Source organism: Scyliorhinus torazame, chromosome 5, assembly GCF_047496885.1.
Source record: "Scyliorhinus torazame isolate Kashiwa2021f chromosome 5, sScyTor2.1, whole genome shotgun sequence".
NCBI lineage: Eukaryota > Metazoa > Chordata > Chondrichthyes > Carcharhiniformes > Scyliorhinidae > Scyliorhinus > Scyliorhinus torazame.
In genome coordinates, this window is record NC_092711.1 from 300754659 (window position 1) to 300777011 (window position 22353).

The 22353-nt window shown below is 46.0% G+C and overlaps 1 protein-coding gene across 1 annotated transcript in view; it reads right to left on the reverse strand.

Moving 5' to 3' along the window:
* Positions 1 to 14652: 14652 nt before the first annotated feature.
* The window catches only part of ophn1 (oligophrenin 1), a 230177-nt gene continuing 222476 nt past the window's right edge, over positions 14653 to 22353 (reverse strand). The window contains exon 25 of the mRNA XM_072505810.1: positions 14653 to 21367. The gene's annotated coding sequence lies outside the window, so the exon portion shown is untranslated. The remainder of the gene's footprint in view (positions 21368 to 22353) is intronic.

Consider the following 22353-nt stretch of genomic DNA (forward strand, 5'->3'; position numbering starts at 1 on the left):
TAGGGAGGGTGGTAAAAGAGGTGGGGGGGGTGGCATTATTAATTAGAGATAGTATAACAGCTGCAGAAAGGCAGTTCGAGGAGTATCACCCTATTGAGGTAGTATGGGTTGAAGTCAGAAATAGGAAAGGAGCAGTCACCTTGTTAGGAGTTTTCTATAGGCCCCCCAATAGTAGCAGAGATGTGGAGGAACAGATTGGGAAACAGATTTTGGAAAGGTGCAGAAGTCATAGGGTAGTAGTCATGGGCGACTTTAACTTCCCAAATATTGAGTGGAAACTCTTTAGATCAAATAGTTTGGATGGGGTGGTGTTTGTGCAGTGTGTCCAGGAAGCTTTTCTAACACAGTATGTAGATTGTCCGACCAGAGGAGGGGCAATATTGGATTTAGTACTGGGTAATGAACCAGGGCAAGTGATAGATTTGTTAGTGGGGGAGCATTTTGGAGATAGTGACCACAATTCTGTGACTTTCACTTTAGTAATGGAGAGGGATAGGTACGTGCAACAGGGCAAGGTTTACAATTGGGGGAAGGGTAAATACGATGTTGTCAGACAAGAATTGAAGTGCATAAGTTGGGAACATAGGCTGTCAGGGAAGGACACAAGTGAAATGTGGAACTTGTTCAAGGAACAGGTGCTATGTGTCCTTGATATGTATGTCCCTGTCAGGCAGGGAAGAGATGGTCGAGTGAGGGAACCATGGTTGACAAGAGAGGTTGAATGTCTTGTTAAGAGGAAAAAGGAGACTTATGTAAGGCTGAGGAAACAAGGTTCAGACAGGGCATTGGAGGGATACAAGATAGCCAGGAGGGAACTGAAGAAAGGGATTAGGAGAGCTAAGAGAGGGCATGAACAATCTTTGGCGGGTAGGATCAAGGAAAACCCCAAGGCCTTTTACACATATGTGAGAAATATGAGAATGACTAGAGCGAGGTTAGGTCCGATCAAGGACAGTAGCGGGAGATTGTGTATTGAGTCTGAAGAGATAGGAGAGGTCTTGAATGAGTACTTTTCTTCTGTATTTACAAATGAGAGGGGCGATATTGTTGGAGAGGACAGTGTGAAACAGACTGGTAAGCTCGAGGAAATACTTGTTAGGAAGGAAGATGTGTTGGGCATTTTGAAAAACTTGAGGATAGACAAGTCCCCCGGGCCTGACGGGATATATCCAAGGATTCTATGGGAAGCAAGAGATGAAATTGCAGAGCCGTTGGCAATGATCTTTTCGTCCTCACTGTCAACAGGGGTGGTACCAGGGGATTGGAGAGTGGCGAATGTCGTGCCCCTGTTCAAAAAAGGGACTAGGGATAACCCTGGGAATTACAGGCCAGTTAGTCTTACTTCGGTGGTAGGCAAAGTAATGGAAAGGGTACTTAAGGATAGGATTACTGAGCATCTGGAAAGACACTGCTTGATTAGGGATAGTCAGCACGGATTTGTGAGGGGCAGGTCTTGCCTTACAAGTCTTATTGAATTCTTTGAGGAGGTGACCAAGCATGTGGATGAAGGTAAAGCAGTGGATGTAGTGTACATGGATTTTAGTAAGGCATTTGATAAGGTTCCCCATGGTAGGCTTATGCAGAAAGTAAGGAAGCATGGGATAGTGGGAAATTTGGCCAGTTGGATAACGAACTGGCTAACCGATAGAAGTCAGAGAGTGGTGGTGGATGGTAAATATTCAGCCTGGATCCCAGTTACCAGTGGTGTACCGCAGGGATCAGTTCTGGGTCCTCTGCTGTTTGTGATTTTCATTAATGACTTGGATGAGGGAGTTGAAGGGTGGGTCAGTAAATTTGCAGACGATACGAAGATTGGTGGAGTTGTGGATAGTGAGGAGGGCTGTTGTCGGCTGCAAAGAGACATAGATAGGATGCAGAGCTGAGCTGAGAAGTGGCAGATGGAGTTTAACCCTGAAAAGTGTTAGGTTGTCCATTTTGGAAGGACAAATATGAATGCGGAATACAGGGTTAACGGTAGAGTTCTTGGCAATGTGGAGGAGCAGAGAGATCTTGGGGTCTATGTTCATACATCTTTGAAAGTTGCCACTCAAGTGGATAGAGCTGTGAAGAAGGCCTATGGTGTGCTTGCGTTCATTAACAGAGGGATTGAATTTAAGAGCCGTGAGGTGATGATGCAGCTGTACAAAACTTTGGTAAGGCCACATTTGGAGTACTGTGTATAGTTCTGGTCGCCTCATTTTAGGAAGGATGTGGAAGCTTTGGAAAAGGTGCAAAGAAGATTTACCAGGATGTTGCCTGGAATGGAGAGTAGGTCTTACGAGGAAAGGTTGAGGGTGCTAGGCCTTTTCTCATTAGAACGGAGAAGGATGAGGGGCGACTTGATAGAGGTTTATAAGATGATCAGGGGAATAGATAGAGTAGACAGTCAGAGACTTTTTCCCCGGTTGGAACAAACCATTACAAGGGGACATAAATTTAAAGTGAAAGGTGGAAGATATAGGAGGGATATCAGAGGTAGGTTCTTTACCCAGAGAGTAGTGGGGGCATGGAATGCATTGCCTGTGGAAGTAGTTGAGTCGGAAACATTAGGGACCTTCAAGCAGCTATTGGATAGGTACATGGATTACGGTAAAATGATATAGTGTAGATTTATTTGTTCTTAAGGGCAGCACGGTAGCATTGTGGATAGCACAATGCTTCACAGCTCCAGGGTCCCAGGTTCGATTCCGGCTTGGGTCACTGTCTGTGCGGAGTCTGCACGTCCTCCCTGTGTCTGCGTGGGTTTCCTCCGGGTGCTCCGGTTTCCTCCCACAGTCCAAAGATGTGCAGGTTAGGTGAATTGGCCAATGATAAATTGCCCTTAATGTCCAAAATTGCCCTTGGTGTTGGGTGGAGGTGTTGAGTTTGGGTAGGGTGCTCTTTCCGGAGCCGGTGCGGACTCAAAGGGCCGAATGGCCTCCTTCTGCACTGTAAATTCAATGATAATCTATGATTAATCTAGGACAAAGGTTCGGCACAACATCGTGGGCCGAAGGGCCTGTTCTGTGCTGTATTTTCTATGTTCTATGAATGACCCCGTACAAGAGGAGTCCATTTTGGGATGGTATAGCCAGGATGGCTAATAGTGATTTTTCAGGAGAAATACTATTTTTTTTGATGCGTCAGAGGTGTAGTCTTTTGTGAAAAGGCATGGGTTGAGTGCCAATTCATTGAGGTTTTTGAGGCTTTTTTGGATGTTGGGCATGGGCATATGGATATGAGGAATTGTTGGTGTTCCTTGTTCATGTTTGCATTTTTTTGTTCTTGTGTGGGTTGAATGCTTCGCAAGTTGAACTTGGGTGGGGGTTTTGAATTCCATGGGGGTTTTGATCTATTTGTTATAACTGTTGTGAAAATATAGAGCTCCCTGATGGAGTACTGTGTTTTAAGGGCTTTTTATACTTTATGTCCTTTTTCTGTGAGCATTTATCTTCACTCTGGGCAGGAGCTGCCCTGCTAGCCAAAGAGTGAGCTAACAGGAGTGGTGCAGTGGGGGTGACTACAGCTTATTATATTAGTTTTGTTTCAGATAATGAGCTTAGTGTTTTTGTTCTGGTTGGGGTTAGGTTTATTGGACGTAGGTTGCAGTGGTTTTCGTTCGCCTTACTGTTTTTTGTATGTATATTTGGGTGTGGTATTGTTTGAGGGTGGGGAGGAGGGAGTGAGGATGGGGGCAGGGGTAGTTTGCTGACCTTGGCGGAAGATTTCTCTTTGTTTAGCCTTGCTAGTGGGTTTGGTGGCCATCTTGGGTGAGTCTGGTTGCTGTAGTCTCTATGGATCTGTTGGATAATCCCTCTTGGTGGAAATGGCTGACTCCGGATTGAGGGGGGGTGGAATGCCCCCAATTCATTTGGTCACCTGGAATGTCAGGGGGTCGAATGTCCCAGTGAAAAGTCAAGGGTACTTTCTCACCTTAAAAGTTTGGAATGTTGATGTGGTGTTTCTGCAGGAGACTCATTTCCGGGTCAGAGACCAGACAAAGTGTGGAAGGGGTGGGTGGGACGGGTTTGTCACTTGCGCTTTGATGGTAGTGCTTGGGGCACGGCAATTTTAATCAATAAAAGGGTTCAACTTTCTGCCGCTAAGACCTTGGCAGACCCCAGTGGTAGACATGTTATTGTTTGTGGATCTTTGTGGGCACCTTGGTGGTCCTAGTTAATGTTTACGCTCCAAACTGGGCAATACGGGTTTTATTAACAAGCTACTAGCCTCCATTCCGGATTTCAATGCGCTAATCATGGGGGGTGACTTAAATTGTGTTCTGAACCCCAAGATAGATCGGTCCAGGCCCAAATCTCTGATTCCATCAGAGGTGGCAACAGCGTTGATGGTTTTCACGGATCAGATGGAGTCGGGCGGAGGTGGGGGGGTACTCCATGGCACTTTTTGCACCCGGGTCCGCCAGGCAGGTATGTATTGACTTTTTTGTGGTAGATAGGTCTCTCCTCCCTTCGGTGGAGAGGGTGGGTTACTCGGCAATTGCGATTTCAGACCGTGCGCCACATTTTGTGCACTTGGAACTGGAGTCTGGTCCTTCCACCATGGAGATTGGATACGGTATTGTTAGCGGACAAAAGATTTTGCAAACACATATCCGTTACCATTGAGGAATATATTAAATTTGATAAAAGTGAGTCTATCTCACCTTTGACGTTGTGAAAATTCCTTAAGGTGGTTATCGGCAAGGGGGGGGGGGGGGGGGGAGATACTTTCCTACAAAGCACACATGGAAAGGACTGCGAGGGTGGAGCAGCAGTGGCTGGTGGACTGCATTCTTGAGGTGGTCCATCAAGGGGGAAGGGGTTGGAGACTTGTTAGTGGAGGAAAGGATTGCCAGCTTTAATAAGCTGATGGAAAAACTTCAACCCCATCGTTCCAATCTGTTGAGACATTTTCAGATTCTCAACTTTTCACATGAGGCTTTCCCTCTTTTCCCTTGGCACCACCCTCCTCTCCTCTCTGAAGAGGATTTTGCCTTTGGCCGGGTTTGGTGAGGGGATAATGTTGTGTATTTACGGCCAGATCTTATCAGCAGAGTGGGCTCCCTTACATGAGATAAAGGTGAAATGGGAAGGTGAATTGGGTCCTATTCTGGTTGATAAGATGTGGAGTGAGGCTGTCCACAGGGTCAACTCAATGTCCTCTTGTGCTCGGCTTAGTCTGATCCAGTTTAAGGTGGTGCACAGCGCTCATAGTCCCCTGGTGGTCTAGTGATTAGAATTAGCTGCTCTCACCAGCGCAGCCTGGGTTCAATTCCCAATCAGGGAAACTGAAATTATAGGGTGGCACGGTATTACAGTGATTAGCACTGTTGCTTCACAGTGCCAGGGTCCTCGGTTTAATTCCCAGCTTGGGTCACTGTCTGTGCAGAGTCTGCACGTTCTCCCCGTGTCTGCATGGGTTTCCTCCGGGTGCTCCGGTTTCCTTCCACAAGTCTCGGAAGATGTGCTTGTTAGGTGAATTGGACATTCTGAATTCTCCCTCTGTGTACCCGAACTGGCGGGAGTATGGCGACTAGGGGCTTTTCACAGTAACTTCATTGCAGTGTTAATGTAAGCCTACTTGTGACACTAATAAAGATTATATATTATCATTTCCTTTGTTAAAGTTAGTCACCATCTGTTATTAAGGGGTTTAGTCGATGTTGGGGGTTAAGTTAATGGAGGTTCTTGATCGATTTGTGTTCGTTCTTTGTGCATTGTTACTTGAATCAACTGTTTTATATTATTTTGTTTATAAAGAATTTTTTTAAATTAAAATAGTTTTTTTAAAGTTGCGAGAGATAAAAAAACTTGGCAAAGTAGAAGATAATGATGAGGATGGTGGCAGACTACAGGATGAGGAGGGCAGAGGTGTGGCAGATGCAGTTCAATGCAGCAAAGTGACCCAAGCTGGAAATCGAACCTGGGACCCTGGAGCTGTGAAGCAACAGTGCTTACCCACTGTGCTACCAAGCTGCCCTAAAATGGGAGGCAGCAAACTATAAATGGTAAATGGAACAGAGACACCTTGTTGTCCAGGTACACAAGTCCTAAAAAGTGGCAGAGCAAGGGAGAAGGTGATAAGTTGCATACAAAAACACACAGGTTACATGAGTTTAAAAACAGCGACAAGGAATCTAAATGCAGAGAATACGCCAGAACTTTACACATCAGCTAAGCCACTGCTGCGGTATTGTGGACAGCTCTGGGCACCACACTTCAGGAAAGATGTGAAGGTCTATATGACCAACGACGATGGACTTCACTTATGAGGAGAGGTCAGAACGATGCGTCTGTTTTCCTTGAAACAGAGAAGGTTAAGAGGTGAGCAAATAGAGGTTTTCAAGAAGAGAGGTTTATGATAGACAGAGAAAAACTATTTCCTCTGGGGAGTGGGTCAATAGCCAGATGTCATAGATTTAAACTCATTGAAAACAGATCCAGGCAGGAGCTGAGATTTTTTTTTGTCAAGATTTGGCACATTCGACTTGAGAAGGAGGTGGAAGCCATTTCATGAATAACTTTAAAACGGAATTGGGCAGACACTTGAGGAGGAAAACTTGAGGACCCCCAAAAAAACAGGGTGTGGGTTGTACATTTCTCTGACCCCCAAGTGGCAGAAAAGTGTCTAAACTGAGGAGTAATTACAACAGTTTTACTCCAGTGGAAAAAAGATCATGACAAGCTCAACATTTGCTAGTTTTCAGGAGCCTCTCAAAATACAATCATCAGAACAAATTAAGTACAGTTCCTTAATTAAAATCTGATTCTCCTTCATAAAAAGAAAGCTAAGCGCTGGGAATTATAAATACTTACATACCAGATGTGTGCTGTTTGTTAGCTTTTCTTCCTTTCCAAGATTCGGTTTATAAAATCCAAATTTTAATTGCTCCTCTGTTAAGGTACATAGAATACTCAGAGAGGAAATGGCGGGTGCCAGGGGTACAGTTGTATGTCAGGAAACCAGCCTGGAAGAGCAAGGATTCCTCAGATCTGCCGCCAGACTGCTATCTGCCACCAGATTTAACGGCACTGCTGGGTTGCTATTTTCTGAAGCCCATTGCGTGGCTGCAGAGACTGCGCGACTACCAGGCGGGTACACCTTTGACATCAGGCACTAATGCAGACAGCACCCCCAGGGAGATGGAGCAGGAGCCGGGCGGAAGAAGCATATCTGCCCCGTGTAGCGATCCTTTCTCACTTTTAGCTATCGGACATCCTGCAGCCCAGGGAAACCTGCCCTGCTAGTGTTGATGCCAGAACGGAGACAAAAACAATTAGAGATGACTTATGCGAGACGAGAAGTGATGAAGTCGATCTAGGCTTTATTAAGTGAGACTTGTCCCCAGCAGCTCAGCAACAGAATAAGGCTGCGGGGAGAAGCTCGGGCTCTTATACTCCGCCTTCAGGGAGTATAAGAGTCCAACCAGGACCCGGGACCTGACAGCCAATAGCCTCTCGGCTTCACAGGTACCACATTGCCCCTAATACATATCACCACATTCACCCCTTGTTAAAAAAGAACCCGGCGGGGTGGTGGTTCGCATGGTGGTAAGGGTTTACAAGGCTGGCCCTGGAACAAATTTTGGACTGTTAATACAGCTTTAGCCCTACACTGGGCTATGTACAAGTTTGTGAGAACTATTTACAATATGAGCAAAAAAATTTTTTTTGTTACAACAACATTCTTGCTTTTCTTGGTGTCACGCGGATTCCACGAGTCGAGCGGGCGGTCTGGTCTTCCTCGTCGATCGCCTCAGCCCCGGTGGTGGTGCAGGTGCTTGCTCGGGCGTTGTCGGCTCCGGGAGCGTTTCGCTGTTTGTTCCTGTTTTACTCCTGGGCGGGCACGGGCGGACCACCGATCCCCCCGGGAAGGGGGCAGTCGCGGGGTGCGCCGGTGGCAGGGAGGGGGTGATCGGTGTCGGGGGTGTGTGTGTTGCCTGCGGGCGCCAGGTCCCGCAGGGAGACCGTGTCCTGTCGGCCGTCGGGGTACGCCACGTAGGCGTACTGCGGGTTCGCGTGGAGGTGAACCCTCTCGACCAACGGGTCCGATTTGTGCGCCCGCACATGTTTCCAGAGCAAGATGGGTCCTGGGGCCGCCAGCCAGGTCGGCAGCGACGTTCCGGAGGAGGACTTCCTGGGGAAGACAAGGAGGCGCTCATGAGGCGTTTGGTTAGTGGTGGTACACAGCAGCGACCGGATGGAGTGGAGAGCATCCGGGCGGACCTCCTGCCACCGGGAAACTGGGAGATCCCTGGACCGTAGGGCCAGTAGGACGGTCTTCCAGACCGTGCCGTTCTCCCTCTCTACTTGCCTGTTCCCCTGGGGGTTGTAGCTGGTCGTCCTGCTCGAGGCTATGCCCTTGCTGAGCAGGAACTGGCGCAGCTCGTCACTCATGAAGGAGGTCCCCTGTCGCTATGGATATACGCGGGGCAACCGAACAGTGTGAATATGGTGCCAAGGGCTTTAATGACTGTGGCCGCTGTCATGTTGGGGCAGGGGATGGCGAAGGGGAAACGGGAGTATTCGTCCACCACGTTCAGGAAGTATGCGTTGCGGTCGGTGGAGGGGAGGGGCCCTTTGAAATCCAAACTGAGGCGTTCAAAGGGGCGGGAAGCCTTGATCAGGTGCGTTCTATCCGGCCTGAATAAGTGCGGTTTGCACTCTGCGCAGATGTGGCAGTTCCTGGTGACTGTACGGACCTCCTCCACAGAGTAGGGGAGGTTGCGGGACTTTACGAAATGGTAGAATCGAGTGACCCCCGGGTGGCAGAGGTCCTCGTGGAGGGCTTGGAGGCGGTCTATTTGTGCGTTGGCACATGTGCCGCGGGATAGGGCATCGGACGGCTCGTTCAGCTTTCCGGGACGATACAAGAACTCATAATTGAAGGTGGAGAGCTCGATCCTCCACCTTAAGATTTGTCATTCTTAATTTTGCCCCGCTGTGCATTATCGAACATGAAGGCTACCGACCGTTGGTCGGTGAGGAGAGTGAATCTCCTGCCGACCAGGTAATGCCTCCAATGTCGCACAGCTTCCACTATGACTTGGGCTTCCTTTTCCACTGAGGAGTGGCGGATTTCTGAGGCGTGGAGGGTCCGGGAGAAAAAGGACACGGGTCTGCTCGCTTGGTTAAGGGTGGCCGCCAGAGCTACGTCGGATGCGTCGCTCTCGACCTGGAAGGGGAGGGTCTCGTTGATGGCGCGCATCGTGGCCTTTGCGATACCCGCTTTGATGCGGCTGAAGGCCTGGCGAGCCTCTGTCGACAGGGGGAAGGTAGTGGACTGTATTAGCGGGCGGGCCTTGTCTGCGTACTGGGGGACTCACTGGGCGTAATATGAAAAGAAGCCCAGGCAGTGTTTCAGGGCTTTGGAGCAGTGGGGGAGGGGAAATTCCATAAGGGGGCACATGCGTTCGGGGTCGGGGCCTATGATTCCATTGCGCACTACGTATCCCAGGATGGCCAAACGGTTTGTGCTAAAAACGCATTTTCCTCGTTACATGCGAGGTTCAGGGCATTAGCGGTCTGGAGGAACTTTTGGAGGTTGGCGTCGTGGTCCTGCTGATCGTGGCCGCAGATGGTTAAGTTGTCGAGATACGGGAACGTGGCCTGCAACCCGTGCTGGTCAACCATTCGGTCCATCTCCCGTTGGAAGACCGAGACCCCGTTCGTGACGCCAAATGGGACCCTTAGGAAGTGGTATAGACGCCCGTCTGCCTCGAAGGCCGTGTACTTGCGGTCGCCTGGGCGGATGGGAAGCTGGTGGTAGGCGGACTTGAGGTCCACGGTGGAAAACACCTTATACTGGGCAATCCGATTGACCATGTCGGATATGCGGGGGAGAGGGTACGCATCTAGCTGTGTGTACCTGTTGATGGTCTGACTATAGCATACGACCATCCTTTGCTTCTCCCCGGTCTTTATGACTACCACCTGGGCTCTCCAGGGACTATTGCTGGCCTGGATTATGCCTTCCTTCAGCAACCGCTGGACTTCAGACCGGATAAATGTCCGGTCCTGGGCGCTGTACCGTCTGCTGCTAGTGGCGACGGGTTTGCAATCCTGGGTGAGGTTTGCAAACAAGGACGGCGGTTCAACCTTGAGAGTTGCGAGGCCGCAGATAGTGAGTGGGGGTATTGGGCCGCCGAATTGGAATGTTAGGCTCTGAAGGTTACATTGGAAGTCTAATCCTAGTAATGTGGGTGCGCAGAGTTGGGGCAGGACGTAGAGCCTGTAGTTCTTAAACTCCCTCCCTTGCACCATTAGGTTTGCGATGCAGAACCCTTTGATCTCTACGGAATGGGATCCTGCAGCTAGGGAAATCTTTTGCGTGCTTGGATGGATGGTCAGAAAACAGCGTCTTACCGTGTCTGGGTGAATAAAACTTTCAGTGCTCCCGGAGTCGATCAGGCATGGCGTCTCGTATCCATTGACCAGCACCGTTGTTGTCGTCGTCTGGAGCGTCCGGGGCCGCGATTGATCCAGTGTCACCGAAGCCAGTCGTGGTAGTCGTGTCGCGGCGTTTTCTTCGGACCCCGTGGAGCCGTTGATGCTGGGGTCCTTTGTTGTCAACCAAGATGGTGGCGTCCATGAATCGCACGCGGCCGGGGGTGGACAAAATGGCCGCCCCCTTGGGTCGCACGTGGTCGGGGGTGGACAAAATGGCCACCCCCATGAATCGCACGTGGCTGGGGGTCACAAGATGGCGGCGCCCATCCTCCCCTCGTGGTGCCCGGGACCCAAAATGGTGGTGCCCGCGGGTCGCACATGGGGCGTCAGGGGGTGTTTGGGATGTGCTGGCCCCGTTCTTCTCCGGGGATTGCGGCGACCCCCTGGGACCAGCACACTGCCGCGTAATGGCCCTTTTTGCCGCAGCTTTTACAAATAGCTGCGCGGGCCGGGCAGCGCTGCCGGGGGTGTTTTGCTTGTCTGCAGAAATAGCAGCGGGCCCCCCTGGGATGGTCTGGCGCTTTAACCGCGCAAGCTTGCGAGGGGGGGTGCCAGGGAGTTGGTCGCGACGGGCGTCCACGGAGCCCAAGGGGCTGCCGCGCGGTCGGGGCCGTAGGCGCGGGCATTTTGTGAGGGCACATCAAGAGAGGCTGCAAGGGCCCGTGCCTCTGAGAGTCCTAGCGACTCTCTTTCTAAAAGTCTTTGGCGAATTTGGGGAGAGTTCATACCTGCCACAAATGCATCACGAATTAGCAGGTCCGTGTGTTCGATCGCGCTCACCGGCAGGCAGCTGCAGCCTCGTCCCAAAATTAGCAGCGCGGCGTAGAATTCCTCTAGCGATTCTCCGGAACTTTGCCGTCTCGTCGTGAGTTGGTGGCGCGCGTAGACCTGGTTCACGGGCCGAACGTAGATGCCCTTCAACAATGTGAGCGCCGTCAGGAAATCCTCTGCGTCTTCTATTAGAGAGTAAATTTCCGGGCTTACCCTCGAATGCAGGACCTGCATTTTCTGCTCTTCTGTGATCCGGCCGGGGGCCGTTCGGAGGTAGCCTTCAAAGCATGCTTGCCGGTGTTTGAATACTGCTGCCGAGTTCGCTGCGTGGGGGCTGATCCGCAGGCATTCCGGGGCAATCCGGAGTTCCATAGTCTTTTAAGCTCACTTAATAAATTGTAGCGCACAATGACTTACGCGAGACGAGAAGTGATGAAGTCGACCTAGGCTTTATTAAGCGAGACTTGTCCCCAGCAGCTCAGCAACAGAATAAGGCTGCGGGGAGAAGCTCGGGCTCGTATACTCCGCCTTCAGGGCGGAGCCAGTAGTCGGCAGATCCAACCAGGACCAGGGACCTGACAGCCAATAGCCTCTCGGCTTCACAGGTACCACATTACCCCTAATACATACCACCACAGAGACTTGCAGCCTCATTAAAACACATAAATGAGTGACCCTCCTCCTTCGGGTCAGTCATTCACCATGAACCCCAACTTTCACCACCAACCCCTGTTCCATCCCCGATAATACCAGAAATGGGCGGACTCAAAGTGGATCGAGTTAGCTCTGAATTTGAAAAATAAATGTCTTCCTGTTTTGGGGGGGTTAAAATTCCCTTTTCAGTGCTCTGTTTACTGAGTGGGGTGAAAAATCACTGTCAGGTTAACTAAAAGGACTGTACCTGCCCTAAAATGATACAGGCCCAGATTTTCACTCTTGGGTCAGGTATGCAGAGACAGAAGAAGAAAAATGGCTGCCCACAGTTATGATCGTCCATGAGACCATGTGACCATCGGAGCAAAAGTAGGCCATTCAGCCCATCAAGTCTGCACTGCAATTTAATGAGATCATGACTGATCTGATATGACTTTTTCTTTTCAAATATTTTTTATTCTCCTCCTTTTTCACATTTTCTCCCAAATTTACACCCACCAACAACAAACAATAATCAGTAACAAATATGTCAATCCCCATATCAATAACAAGATGTAGATTTCAGCTGTAACAACCCCAACCTCGCGCACGAGGTGGAGGCATTCACTCTCCGGATCAACTCACACCAGAACCCCTCCTCCATATCCTCTCCCAACTCTTCATCCCACTTTGCTTTGATCCCTTCCAGAGGTGCCTTCTCCTCTCCAAAATAGCTCCGTAAACCGCTGACACTACCCCCTTCTCCAGTCCCCCCGTCGTCAGCACCTCCTCCAGCAATGTGGAGGCCGGCTCCACCGGGAAGCTCTGTATCTTCTTTCTGGCAAAATCTCGAACCTGCATGTATCTGAACATTTCCTCCTGCTCCAGCCCATACTTCGCTTCCAGCTCCTTCAGCCCTGCAAACCGACCCCGAAGAAACAAATCTTTTAATGTCTTAATCCCCTTCTCCTCCAGTTTCTGAAAACTTCCATCCCACCTCCCTGGCTCAAATCTGTGGTTCCCCCGAATCGGCATTTCATAGAACATAGAACAGTACAGCACAGAACAGGCCCTTCAGCCCTCAATATTGTGCCGAGCATTGTCCGAAACCAAGATCAAGCTATCCCACTCCCTGTCATTCTGGTGTGCTCCATGTGCCTATCCAACGACCGCTTGAAAGTTCCTAAAGTGTCCGACTCCACTCCCTTGACACTGCCCCCAGCCCGAAGTCGTGGCGAAACTGCCTCCAAATTCTCAATAAAGCTATTATTACCGGACTCCCTGAGTACTTCCCCGGGGCTATCGGGCGCGGCGTTGTTGCTAGTGCTTTCAATCCCAACCCCCTGCACAAACTCTCCTCCATTCTGACCCACTGAGAATCAACACCTCTGACCCAGCTCTGCACCTTCTCCACATTCGCCGCCCAGTAGTAATACATCAGGTTCGGAAGAACCCAGTAGTAATACATCAGGTTCGGAAGAACCCAGTAGTAATACATCAGGTTCGGAAAAACTGATCTGATATGATAATCCTTAACTCCACTTTCCCACCTTATCCCCATACCTCTCAATTTCCTTACTGTTTAAAAATCTATCTCAGCCTTGAACACACTTAAGCACCCAGCCTCTACAACTCTTTTGAAAATATGAATTGTCATTTTTGGCGAAGTGAGGCTTTGGATTTTCAGCCATTTCTGCTATTTTCGCCATGACAGAAAGTCTCTCCAACATAGTGAAAATCTGGGCCATAGACTCCCTTTAGCATTGGGATAATGACAATTGTCCGATGGAGAATTTTACCTGAAATCATACCCTACCTTGTTGGAGATAATGACTAATGCATTTCCCAAATCTTATATGCTTTAGTTTCCGATTCCAACATTTAAAAAAATCTTATTCGCGCTGTAGATTCACACATTTGATTTTTACAGCAGCAGTTTTTGAAAATTGGTCAGAATAATACTCCCTTTTAACTTTTGTCCAGGCTATTTTTTTGAAATGAAAGTTTACCTTGATCAGACCAAATTGTAGTCAGTTTCGTTCCCAGACTAATTCCCCAAGTGTTTTTGTTAACAGTCCTGATTTGGTTGTTAGCCGGGAAGAGGAAAATGTTTCTGGTTACCTTAGAAATTCATAGAAATCAATAAATGCCTTTTAAAATCTTTCGCCAAATCTTAAATTAAGTTCATTTACAATTATGAAAGGGCAATTGGAACAGAAAAAATTGTTAGGTTGTGTGAACAAGTCTGCACTATTTTGACTACCCACTTTCCCATTGTATACTCATCGCTTCATTCTGGAGCTAGTTTGGTAAAGCGACCGTATAAACATAGTTTTGAGGTTTGGGAGTTCTAATCTACCGATGGAAACAGGCCCCTTTTCTGGAGGAGATGTTTGCCGGGGTGGGGGTGGGGGGGGGCCGCAGTGGAGAAGGTACAACATTTATTTGTTTGGCTATTTTCATAAATTGGGCGTTGGACTAGCTGTGCATGAGTATAAAACCCTTTTGACCCAGTTATGTGATCTGCTTCAACAGAGGTTATTCCAAACGCTCATTAAACATTTGTATGAAAAAAAGTTGGGCCCAATTTCCTCATATTAATCTGACATATTTGATACCTACAATGAAGTGAACAATTACCTTGAACACAGCATCATTTAGTTCAATTTGGAGTAATTAGCCAGCTGGCATCCATGGATAGATCAGTGCTTCAAGAAAAATATGTGATTTCCATTTAGCTCTGGAAAGGTAATGATGTTGCACAGGTGAAAGCAATCATTTGCCTAATGTGGCCTGGGAGCGGGAAGCAGATACTTGATCACTGTTTGAGGTACTTACTGTAAGTTGCAAGCACCCACTTTATTTCCATAGTAAACATGTAATAATAAACACAATATACACTTAAAACACAATGTACATGCATTTCAATGGTACCACCATCACTAAGACTCCAGTACATGTAGAAGGAAGTGCTAAGTGTTAAGAATGCAGTGTACTTTAATGTCTGTCTACACGGACTACTGCATTTCATTTGCACCTGACAATCAAAATCTAAATCTCAACCACCACCATTTTGATGATACTAAGCGGAGGCAAAACCCTTTTCCATTGAGGAGAGAGGCCAGATAAGACCCCAAAATAAACCGGTCCATTCTGATGCATCTGCGACCAGCAGTCACCATGTTGTTTATTTAAAGATCTAGAGAGGTCGGAGTCCTCTTTAGTGTTTGGTTAAAAACAAAAGTAGTGCGGGAGCGAGGGTGGGGAAAGTGAAGAAAGGTTTGCATGTTGCTTCCTATTTGTTAATCAATTAGTCATGTCTGGCATGCACAAGCACATCAAGGGAATCTGATACTTAAAACTGTTTGGATGGGTAGTTAATTGGGAAGGTACAATATCTTCATCAACACTTTCTCCAAGGCCTCATCCTCAAACAAAACAAAACAAAACAAATGATGTTTGAATTGGCATGAGTGCTTTAGAGTGTTTACCTCTACTTGAAGCCTGCGCACACATTGAGCACAACTTGCTCCAAGGTGTATTTTAATGGACCAATATCCTGCAAAAAACTGAATTTTACATCACTGGCAAGGAGGAAAACCAATCTCCAGCAAGGAGGAATTTTTCATTCCTTAAAAAGGGGACCAGGTCAGAAATTCAATGAGCTAGCCAAAGAAGGAATACAATACTGGGAGCACCCATCAGATTAGGTAGCTAACCCAGTTTCCACATTCACAGATGCTGCATGTCCTGCCAAGTGTTTCCAATGCTTTCTGTTTCTAATTAAATCCCCAGCCTTTGCAGTATGTTGCTTTTGTTTTAACTAATGAGGGATTCTAGGAGAATAGATGCAACATTTAACATATTAAGTTATTGATAACAGCACAGAAAATAATGCTGAATTGTGTTGCCAAATTAGTAACATGTAATTCATAGGGTGCACAGTTCTCTGCTGCACTGACTACTGAATCCAGATTCAGCCACTGACAAACAGCAGTAATATTCAAACCCTGAATCAGGGAAGAAGCAAGAGTCTGATCCAAGATGTCAAATGAGCTACGGATGAAAATTGGAGCCCTTTAAGCTTTAACAGATAACCAATTATCTTAAATACTTCCATGAAGTTTCCTCTCAAAAGGTATTAAATGAGAAAATCCGGTGGACCCCTCCAAGGTCCATCATAATTACTAAAAGTGGATCATAGATTCAAACTGGATACTGAGGAATCTAGAACTGCTGCCAGGATGAGGAATCGACACATTGAATAAACATCTGGGCATAGTGTGATAAATAGAAAATCATAGCCATTTAACAATCAACTGGATGCTGCGCTCGAAAGATGACAGGCATCCAAGCAGAATACTGCGGGTGCTGGAATCTGAAACAAGAGCGGAGAATGGGGGAAGAAGCCAGCAGGTACGGCAGCATCTTTAGGGACAGAAAGGCTTGATACATTAACTCCAATTTCTCTCTCTACAGATGTTGCTAGACCTGCTGAGTTTTTCCAGCATTCTCTGTTCTTGTTATCTCTTTCTAGATAGCTGGTTTACGAAGGGCCAAATGTTCTATTTATCCTGAGAACATTTTGTCGGTTATCATCGCTTGCTGTGCCTTTCCCAGAATATCATTGCTCCATTAAGTGACTTGGTAAAGAGCCTGAATGAAATACTGCTGTCATTTTCAGTGAACAGAAAGAACCTAAGTAAAGGAATTGGACCATTTTTTGGACATTTCTGCTATTTCTCCATTCTGTATTTTTTTTTAAAGTGTTTACAGTGTAAAGTGTTATCTTTCTGTCTCTGCCGTTTTTCTATCTATCTTGACGGTAAAGATTCATGAGCTAAGTAACCCCTATAAGCCTTCACTTTTATTGTGTAAGCATAGGTACTTGTGCCTCGCTTTAGTACGCGATATTGAAAGGGTGGTAACATTTCCGATTCTAAAAAGGGGATTTATTTTGTTTTAAATCCTCCTTTCCCACAGAACTGCTGCTTTGCAAATGTGAGGACCAGGTAATTGGCAACTGCACTCTCCAGCCCACCTAACACAAATCGGGAGAGATGAATTCCATCTGCAAGAGAGAGTGTGCAAAGGTTTAATCTTTCTCTCTTTGAAGACTAAAAATGTGGCTTCCTGCCTGGTACAAATATTGTTTATGTTTTCACTCACTCACATATTTCAATGGTAGTGTAATTATAACTATGATCTATCAAACGCAAACCCTGTTTTTAAATATACTATTTTCCTGAAATGATGTTGAAGTTAAGGTGATGTGTTTTTGTATGGAAGTCCCACACATGTTGCTGGAATCCTGTGGTTACTACACCTGTAGCAAGCAGAAGAGCACAGCTTGAAAATTCACCTAAACATCAAAAGCACAATCAACATGGCGAGCAGAGAAATTCTCTCCAATCACTCCAGACGCAGAAGAGCAAAAAGCCAGCGCAGCAGTTTAAAAAAAACAAACAAGAGGAAGTTTCCACAATGCGATACAGAACATGCAGCCGCACATCAAATATATAATGAAACCCATTTTACAGTACCAAAGCAGATGTGTGCGGGAACAAGATAGAATAGCCATCAGCAGACGGACATTGGTTTCTAGCTTGGCGCGCTCTTTATCAGTAATCGGGTGGAAGTCATTGCATCTTTGTTTACATAGGTCAACATCTGCCAAGATCTTCTCTTGAAACCACCCACCCCACATAACCCCTGCTTCGATTTAGTAAATTGCTTTCCACGTTTTGAATCAGAATTCCCATATGCCTTTAATTTGCTCCAGTTCATCACCTCAGTTTAATTCTGTTGGAATCGTCATGCCGTGCAGGAAATTATAGAAACAAAACTCTCCCTTATTATGGGTAAAATTGAGCCTGGAGTGGAAATCTCATTGTGACTTCTTAAAGGTCCACCATATGTGGAAAACAACCCGGAACATCCCATTTAAAATATACAGGATAAAGTATTAAATTGCTTGAAGCTGGGGAACAGAAACTAAAATTTGAAAAGTAGATGACCCCAATAAGTGATTTTCCTTATTCAAGGCACCCCAACAAATTCTTTCCACTTTGGTCACTATAGGTTGTGAAAATGTCTCTTTCTTAAAACCCACCAAAACCTGCTACTGATTAGTGTTTGCACATTTACCTTTCAAATTTGTTTACCCCATTATCTACCACTTTATTCCTCTTCTGCTGAATACAGCACTGCTATTGGGTTAAAGGCTTGTCTTTCAACCAATTGGTTGTCTTTCATTTGCAATCACGGACAGTGAATTAATTCAACCCATTATGTCACAGCTGAGCCAATCCTACTTTCTGGCAGCTATCAGGAACAGGAACCAGATTGATTCTTTTCCCCACCTCCTTCATTTAGGTGGCTAAATGTGACAACCCATAAAATGTTTCATATTAACATATCCAATAAAGTTGTGAAGCTGGTCTCTTCATAGTCTATATGGTTCAGTGCCACACAATATGCCAGCTGGGCCATTAGGGGAACAGACCAAGATTGTAGAGCTTCAACACCATTAAAGCTCCTACAAAGTCAACGTGAAACAACTGAAGCTAGTTAAGAATGATCACCAATATTTTCCCCGTCACCAAATAGCTCTTTCCATCAGCTTTCACGGCCATCTGGTCACTCCATTGGCAAAATAGACAAAATGTACACAATTGGTGCAAATACATTTGAGTGATATCCTGAGAGTTGTTTCTCAGACAAGTGTCAAATATCCAACATTGTGTTTACAGAGTTGCACATGTTCTAACTCGGCACATCAGGGGATCACAGGCAGACCTGCCTTCCAAATGTCAGACAGCTCTGAATACAATATCACAGCATTTGACAGAAAGCATCTTTCTCACCTCATCGCTTAACGTTTGTAAATGCTTGGCTAATAGGAAATGGAGGCCTTGTAAATTAATTAATAAATATATCCACCTAGGTATTGGCCAGCTGAAATGTTGCCCTTCTACATTGCTTCACATTATTTGAGATAATGGCAAGCACTTGTTTTATTGGCCAAGAGGGTGGGTTTGAAGTAAAGGCTTCCAAATAGTCACACTTGCAATTTGCCTCTGCCAAATATATCAAGATGCGAAAACAACAGGGAAGAAATAACATGTGTACATCACCTATCATGTCTCAACAATGATTGTAATATTTTGAAGTGCACTTTTGTAGACAAAATAATTGTGCGCAGTTAACAACAAAATAATTAATTACTAAAGAAAGTAGTGTGGCTGTGACATTCTACATCAGTAATACAGCTAGCTAGGCTGCTCGTCGTACAACATGAGAAATGGGAGCTTCAACCATTTGTTGACTTTGCCAACAATATGGAGTCCAATTTGCAGCATTACACCCATCAGTGAGTAAAGAAACATTGATAAACCAGCCATGTCGCAGTACCAGAGTTTGAGCTCCACCATGATCGTTGAGCTTCAGAAAACATTTGTAAGTAGTTCTTAGGGTTCAATCCACACAAGTTTCACAGAATCTCCAGCTTTTCAATCTGCCTGAAGGCACCTGACAGTCCCCCTTCCGGGTTTTTTTAATGGCCAGCCAGTAAAGGTTCTCACACTAACTAGGTTCCACATTCTGCATCTGCACTTCTGTCTTACCAAACTTTCTACTCAAACTTTTCAGCACAGGTGCTCACTCCCATTCCTTCACCCAGCAGTTCAAAGGCCAAACAGGAAGGTCTTCCACTTGGAAACCTGAACTCAGCCCACTGGACATCATTTTCCACAAAAACAAAATATATATTTTCAAAATATGCTATGCTAAATAAAAGGAGAGATTTATCTGTGGATTTTTAAAATTAAAATGACCAAGTAAAGGAACAACATATGTACAGGATTTTACCAGTAATATTAAGTGCCAAATAATTTAATCGTACTTTAATTTACAAATTGTACAGTCCAGTTACCTCTTGAAAATCAGTCATTTACACTCATTCCTTTTGTTGAAATCCCACACATGTCTGCGCATGAAAAGGCTGGATATAACAGCCGTTTTAAATTACAATCACTATTTGGCATCTTCCTTTCTTCATTTGTGAACTTCTCTTTTCAAAAACATCAGCCAGGGTGTTAGAGCTGAGAATGGAAAACCTTCCCACCTCTGGCATCGCTGCAGCAGAAAACTCTTTCAAGTTAGATCTGGCGCAGATTCCTCCACATCCTTTGATCTGCCCCGGTAACATATCTCATACTCAGACTTAGAAGATGATAGCCATCAGTTTATTTATCATCTCCATTTTCAAATCCATTTGACTGCTTTGTTAGTTGGTGGCAAATGTAGGACCAATCCTCATGGGCAATTGGACCGAGGTTCCTAACTCCCTTTTCATGGAACCCTTAGATACAGCAGCAATGCAAACCACTCAATTCCCATAACTCTGAGGTAGAACCAAGCCCAAGAGCTAGAGGTGAAAGTACAGTGTTTGTCCCACTGCATCACACTCTCTCAATCATTAGTTCAATAGGAATTTATTCAACATTTTTGAAAGGAAGCCTCTACTTTAAAAAAAAAGTGAATGATTAGGAATTAAAAATCTTACTTTCCACCTATGTGTGACAGATGGGCTTGTTGGCCATATCCATTTATATGATTCTATATGCCAAGGTTGTTTTGCCAATTTGCTGTATGTAGCTCCACTCGACTGTGACACAAGGGTAGTGTAAAACATTCTCTCAGTCAAAACAAGGCGGACTGGAAAATAGTTTCCACACACACAGGATGCCAATGTCACAATGGCCCAGTTCACATCAAGAGCAACATATCTCCAGAGACTTGCGCCTTTTGATGTCACAGAGCAACGATTACTGCCTCAGGTACTCTGAACAATAACATGGCTTCGCTTCAAAGAACCTCTCAATGCCCGCCCTGCCCACGCTTCAAAGAACCTCTCAATGCCCACCCTGCCATCGTTTCAAAGAACCTCTCAATGCCCGCCCTACTCTCAACCGAGTATAAACTATTTTCATTGATAATGCCATCAAGAGAAACAGCCCTCACATTTTGTATATTTAACCACAATTTACAGAATTTCTAAAAATGAATGGACCAGCCACCTTTTCTTTTTTAAACCTATGTGGAGTGATAGTCAAGCAAAATCTTCTGCAAGCTGGTCTCTATTTTTAGTGGGGCTTTTTGTGGTAAAGTACATTGCACATTTAACAAAGCTTGTGTGGATTACCAGCAGCACTTAGCTGCCCTCGCACAAACTAGAGTTGCTTTTTCTTCTCCCAAAAAGGTACATAATAAAACACATCAGAACTGAAATAAAAAAGCAATTCAAGAAAAATAAGCCCCAAGAACACTACCACTGATAGCAGTGGTTTAATACACTGCCCCGGCGTTGCTGGGGTGGAACATTTCCTTGTTAGAATCCATGTGGATAATCTGGAGAATCTTTGGTGTTCCCGAAGAGATCTTGAAAAGTGCAAGTTAGTTCACAGAAATAACCATTCCAGTTCTGATGCAGCAATGTCCCTGAAACCAGCCAGGCCTTTCGCACATGAAATCTGCAAAATAGAAATGACACGAGGAAGCCATTGCCCAACACTGACAACAAATGAATAACATACATAAGAGACTCAAACTGTTGCAAGCACCCCTTGGCTAAAAGACACACACCTTGCTGCTTCTGTGGGGCAACCACTATGTGCCCCCGCCCCCCTCCCCCCAGCCTCCTGTGTGAGGTTGAACGCCAAAGAAACAATCCAATGGGTAAACAGCTGAGCCATCTCAGCTCACGTTAAGAATGGTCACTTGGGCGAGATACTGGAGGACAGCTGCTCCTTCCTGAATTGTACCCCAGGTAGAATCTTCAGCAACGGGCGGAAGAAGAGGAGTAAGGGGAAGGTGGAAACAAACTCGGAATACTCTGAACTGTTACTGTGAATAGCATGGCAGAGCACCAGAATGAAGAAATTCTATCTAATTTTTGCCGTGGTTCTAACTGACACTAGCATACTTTGAGGTCGTATTACAGTTTTCAGCAAGTGGATAACTAAACTCAGATGTAATCCTGGAATTCCAATAATTCCATCAAAAGCTCACGGTTCTGCTCGGGGTTTATGATGTCCAAATCCCATCAATAAATTAGTTCTGTTGCTCATTCCAAACAATTCATGGTTCTATCTCCTTCATTCCCACCTAGCAGCATATTATTATAACAGTTTGTAAACTTGCCCAAAGTACTGAAAACTGCTAGTTTGCAATTACTGCATCTGAAGCCACCTCCTCCCACTGCTATCCTGCCAAACATACACTACACAAAAATTGCATCTGATATCACGAGCGATGGACTGCAATTATTAGATTCTGGCTACGCAGTACAGGTGACATTCGGTCAAACATTAACTACCATTCACCTTTGAACAAACCAACTGCCATTAAACCCAGATGTGAATTCCAGTCGTTTTCATTCAGGTTAATCTCGGACAACATTAATGGGCAGCACTCTCACCCGAGTGACAACTGAGCAAGGACAACACTTCAGTGCAGT